Source organism: Aulonocara stuartgranti, assembly GCF_965226115.1.
Source record: "Aulonocara stuartgranti genome assembly, chromosome: 23".
In the NCBI taxonomy this organism is placed as follows: domain Eukaryota; kingdom Metazoa; phylum Chordata; class Actinopteri; order Cichliformes; family Cichlidae; genus Aulonocara; species Aulonocara stuartgranti.
Genome location: NC_138958.1, coordinates 17,449,831 through 17,455,852, shown reverse-complemented (window position 1 = coordinate 17,455,852; position 6,022 = coordinate 17,449,831).

The window sequence follows — 6,022 nt, the reverse complement described above, 5'->3', positions numbered from 1 at the left end:
ACGGAATACAGTTACTCATATTTTGTATTTTAAATACGTAACGGCGGTACATGTATTCTGTTACTCCCCAACACTGAGAACAGCTGATCCTAATACACACGATGACTGGAGGACACAAGCTGAACACAATGACAACAGACACAGACCTTCAGAATAGAACAGGAAATCCAGAACACGAGCCTTCAAAGTAAAGCAGGAAACACACAGACTGATTTACAACACAACACGGGGACACAAACAGAGCACCGAGGACAGACACAGGTAGGGCTGATAAAACACTAAACTTCAGGTTCAATAAACACAAGGCACAAAAATGAACTTCAAGGAAACACAAAACACTGGGTCAAAATGACCCAGGACCATGACACGGACAAGGATCCAATCACCTGGCTTCAATCTGCAAGAAATAGGTGAAAAAGAGTCTTGCGGCAGTTTATTGTTCAAAACGACTTCTCTGTTTGTCAACAATTGAGTCATCCAATCTGCCAGGGTGGTTTCACAGATTGATTTATCTAGTGGCTTGCTAATAACTGGCAATGGAAAAGGTTGCCCATGTATAATTTCAAATGGGGACAGTTTGTTATTTCCTTTTGTTATTCTCATCCACATTCTGGCCAAGGTCTGCCAGTTTCTTCCATTGTTTTCCTGAGCCTTTGTTTTATAGTGCCATTTGTTCTCTCCACTAATCCTGCACTCTGTGGACGGTAGGCACAACGGTGTTTTAAACTGAAACCTAGTGCTTCAGATACTTTGCTGATCACGTCATTTACATAATGGGTTCCATTATCTGATCTCATCAGAGTAGGAATTCCATATGTTGGAATGAAATGGTTGCATGGACGCTTTGCAACTGAGATTGCGTCAGCTTTTTTCACTGGATAGATTTCTGGCCATTTTCCTGCTACTTTCATTATGTCATCAGCGTCTAGTGCTGCTCCGTGTTTTGGCCATTGTTTTTGGTCTTTGGGTGGTGCTGCTTTTTGTTCATCCTGCAGTATAGATAGTGGAATGGTGTGATTTTCATGAGTTGTTGACAAGACTGTGGTTGCTATAGCTGCTGTTTTTGCAGCTTTGTCAGCAAAATTGTTTCCCTTTGTAATTTCAGAGTCATCCTTCTGGTGTGCTGAACATTTGCAAATTGCTAAATGTCATATCACATAAGGAGTTTCCTCCCATGTAAACAGATGTGTGCCATGATAAAACCTTCCTCCACACACTAGAAATAAGAAACTAATTTCAACCCTCTGTTACATCTTATTCACTTATGTTATAATCCAGTCATTTTTCAAGTCTAGTATCAATAAACAAATTTGCATATCAACTTATAATGCGCTAAGTTGACAGGTCAACAGAAATGCATGTTCAAAATATTATCACAAAAGAGAATTTCTTTCATACAGTAAATTACTTGTGTTGCATCAGTCAAACAGAAAGCATCTCACAATTTATTGTATTACCAACTAAATTTATTGTCTGATTATTGCTTGGTCATACCAGACTCTCTCTGTGTCTTTATTTTTTCTTCTCTGTTTTCACAAACGTTTCACCTATTGTCCTGCCCAGAATGAATAGAATGAATGAAAGCAGATAATTCACACAAACACATATTAAATGAAATAGAGAGATGCATAAAGTATATTAAGGGATATTGGCTGTCATTGTTCAGCCAAGGAAAGTGTGTGAAAAGGAAAATGTCTCCAGCTTGGGAAAGGGTGAAACTGCAGATCGCCCGCAGCCCTTGGTGGATACAAAATAAAATATAAATAAAATATTGTAATATACCATTGCTGTTATATAAAAAAATAATAGCATTAATAATGAAATAATATTAATATGAAGAGGCACCTCAGTAAGTTATGATGTGAGGTGATTAATTGCTAAAAGCAGTCTGCATTAAGCTTAAGTTTTGCTCAAACTCAATACAATGATATATGAGGTGAAGAAAATAAAGAACATATCTAAACTAATTAAGTGCATAGAGGCACTTGACCTGCTTGAAAACCTGTCATCCTAGATGAGACATTGTTGAGATATAGAGCACACCCATACTAACAACTAATAAGCTAAACCCTGTATACAACAGCTAAAGCTACAAAATTGAGAAGCTAAATTAAATATGTGGTCACTGCTAAGCTGATGAGCAAGTTTTTTAAAAACTTTTTTAGAGCACATTAAAGCACATTTTTTAGAGCAGGAGCTGCATGCTATTAAAGCTCAAACATGCAGCTGTCTGTGAGTTCAGTTTTTTTCCCCTCACACTTCAGATTTGTTTTTGAAAGCAGCCTTTTTGTGTGTGTCCTGACTTATGTGTGTAAAGCGTTCATGCCATCAGCAACTTGTTTTTTTTTTTCTCTTTTTGTTTTGTTTTTTTTTTGTTTGTTTGTTTGTTTTGTTGAATTGAAAAAATAAATAAATTTGTGATCACACTTGTGGATCACAGTGACACATAACGATTAGGCAATCAGCATTTTCAGTTGTGTCTTTACTGTTGTTCTCTGTGTAGTGTGCTGAGTTTTTTGCTTTTTGTTTTTTGTTTTTTTTTGACGTGTTGCTTGAGTGAGGAGTACTGTGACTCCTGAAGTAGCTCTCACCATGCGACCTTGATGATGATAAGTTCAAAGCCAGCTGAGAGCTGGGTTGTCTGCTTTGTTTTAGGTGATAAGGCAGAAAAGTTCAAACTTAGTTTCTTGTTTTGAAAAAACAAAAACAAAGAGGTTTTGTGTTTCTCAGCAAAGAACAACTACAACTTCATTTTCTGTTTTTGAGAAAGGCGAATTTAAAATAATAATAATAATAATACAACAAACAAAGAGTGATGTTTTGTTTAAGTGGTGAAGAAAGCTAATACTGCAAAATACCGTTTAGTGCATGATCTGCAAATCTGCAAATGAAATCACTGAAATGATGCCACCAGTAGTAGCAAATCCCCACTCTCTATGGTAAAAATGGCCTGTATTTATATAGCGCTTTACTAGTCCCTAAGGACCCCAAAGCGCTTTACATATCCAGTCATCCACCCATTCACACACACATTCACACACTGGAGATGGCAAGCTACATTGTAGCCACAGCCACCCTGGGGCGCACTGACAGAGGCGAAGCTGCCGGACACTGGCGCCACCGGGCCCTCTGACCACCACCAGTAGGCAACGGGTGAAGTGTCTTGCCCAAGGACACAACGACCGAGACTGTCCAAGCCGGGGTTCGAACCGGCAACCTTCCGATTACAAGGCGAACTCCCAACTCTTGAGCCACGATCGCCCTATGCTAAAGCTTTAAAGAAATCAATGATTTCCTTCCTCCTGCCAGCAGCAGAGACAGTTTCTACTCTACGTAGATGACATTTTAGTGACTGGCCACACAGAGGAAGGGTGTAAGCAAAATACTATGGCTGTGTTACGTCACTTGGCTGAGTTAAGGCCACAAGGTATCTTTAAATAAACTCTAATTAAGAAGTCACATACTTAGGGCACACCCTCTCAGGTGAAGGCAGAAAGCTACAAAACAAAGGAACAGAAGCTATACAAAATGCGCCACAGCCACAAAACTAAGCATTCACATTCTTTCTGTCAGTGAGCCTGAGTTATGACCTTGGCTCCCTGTTTTTCTGCTCCCGTGCAATGTGCTCTGTTGTTTCTACAATGAAAAAAAAAAAGAGAGAGGCCCTGACTCTTTGAACATAATATTCTCTTCATAACTTAGCAGTATGAAATGTCATGAAACAGTGGAACTCACTCACACTAAATCAGCAGTATAGGATAATACAAACCTATCTAATAAATCTATTATTTTCACATTCTTTTAACTCAGAAGTATGATGCAAACTAAAACTACATACTGATCACACAAGAAGTATGATATGGCCTACAGCAGTATCATGATTCACTCCTTTTGATTACAGGTATAATGTAATATATAACAGCATAATAATCTCAAACACATTTACCTTTCCTAACACACGTGAGAGAAAGGTTAAGAAAATGCTCTTTTGGGTGAGAGAGGCCCAGAGGCCCTGAATGCACGCGTACTAACACACATACATGCAATGAAGAACAGCTTACACTATAGCACACACTATACATGCGCCTGTATCTCTCATTGGAGTTTGGTTATCAAATGCTGAATTTATCCACTGCTGACATTTAACTGTCCGGCTCGAAGGACCAAAATAAATGTCAAGAGATTTATTCTAAATGACACTTCTTCAGCTGAGAGTCTAAGAGTGAAGACACACACAGATGCTGCAGTTTTAACTTGCAAGGGCGTTTCACAGAGCGCTCACATCAGAGAGTGGGGCCCTGTGATCAGCACCCTGTTCTTGCACTTGTCTTTTATTTATACAGAAGGAAAATGAAAACATTTGTTCAGTGGAATGCTGATACGTGAGCATGTGCGTATGTGATTGTGCGTGTGTGTGTGTGTGTGCGAGGTCAGAACTGCTTGTTCAACTTCTTACTATCGCTGTGGGAAGATTCAGATAGAAATATCAGAACACGTTTTATAAAGAACAATCAGTTCTGAACAATGAAAAGGACAATCAGTTCTAAGCAGGGAAAAGGTCATCATGCAGTATTCTATCACATGTAAACTTATATCATTAAAAGCTTATACTGACTACTAAGTACAATTTTCCCTTAACAACTGTGATCAGTACTTTAGTTTGTCTCCTGTGTGCACTGCTGAGGCTTCATCAAAGAGGAAACCTGTCTGTGCGAGTGCTGCTACTTTAAAGTATCACAGCCCAGAGCAGGCAGTTTGCTCCGCTTCTCCTAAGTCACGTGACTCAGCAGCACCAGATAAGCTAGCATGCTCCATAACCATGACAACACACACACACAGAGCACTCAGAGACAGGAAGTGGTTCTGTGTGATCAGGCTGAAGATGAAACACATTTATACAAGCATATGAAAACTCGTGCATAAAAACGCCGAGCTACACAAGCAGAGAGAGGAAGATGGACCCCCCCCCCCCACCACCACCACCACCACCACCTGCCTACAGCATCCCACAGGACCCCACAGACCCAGAGGTCACTCGTCTTTAACTGTGACAGAGAGTATCCAGGTGATATTCGAGTTACTTTCAAAGTGCAACTAGATCATTCTTACTTGATCGTTTGATAATTTCTGTTGTGGGTTTTAACTCATTAATAGTCCAAACAATAACAAAATAATACCAATAATCCAATAATAGTAAAAATCCAAATGAACATTCCTCAGCACGTTTCTCATAAATGGCCAAAAGTCCATTTTGCCAGAGCCCTGAGAGTTTGCTGCAAGTTTTTGCTAAAAGTCCCAACCGGTTCTTGTTCTTCAGAGTCATGTTACTGAACCAGGCAGCAATACAGAAAGAAATAACAGATTCAATAAAACTTTAGTAAAACAAGGAAAGAATTTCAGATGAGACATTAAAATATGTCATTTTCCTTAAAAAAATGCTTGTTGAAATGTCGCGGCAAAATGTCGAGGAAAAGGACCAATTTTTTTAAATGGACTAACAATGAGGTGGAGTTGTTGCTGCGAGTAACACAAAAGTACAAAGTTGCAAAAGCGAGAGAGAATTAAAGAATTTGAAGAAAAGCTATCTGGAGCAAGTATAAACTAATATTAATCTTTAATAGGGCTGTCAAAATTGAGAGCAAATAAAAGCTGTATAATGCTGCTGTATAATGTCCTCCGCTATGATTGTTTAATTGGTCACATGTTTGCATCACATGACTAAAATGCGTCATTCGAAAGTCTCAGTTTTCGCTGTCCACACTGCGACGCGAAAGCACCGTCTCAAATGTATTCGTTTTCGAGAGTGCTCAGAAGATATCAAAGTCCTCATGGAATATGTGCTCTTATTGTGAAAATCCAGGGCTCTACTTCTCCATTAGAGGTAGAGCCCTGACTCCTTCCAGGTAGGGAAAACAGTTTGAATTCAAGTGCCACTACAATAGAAACATAGTGTTAGGGCTGTGACAGGACAGAAAGCCTCCAACAAACATTTCTGCGTGTTTTTAAAGTTCAGACTCCATTT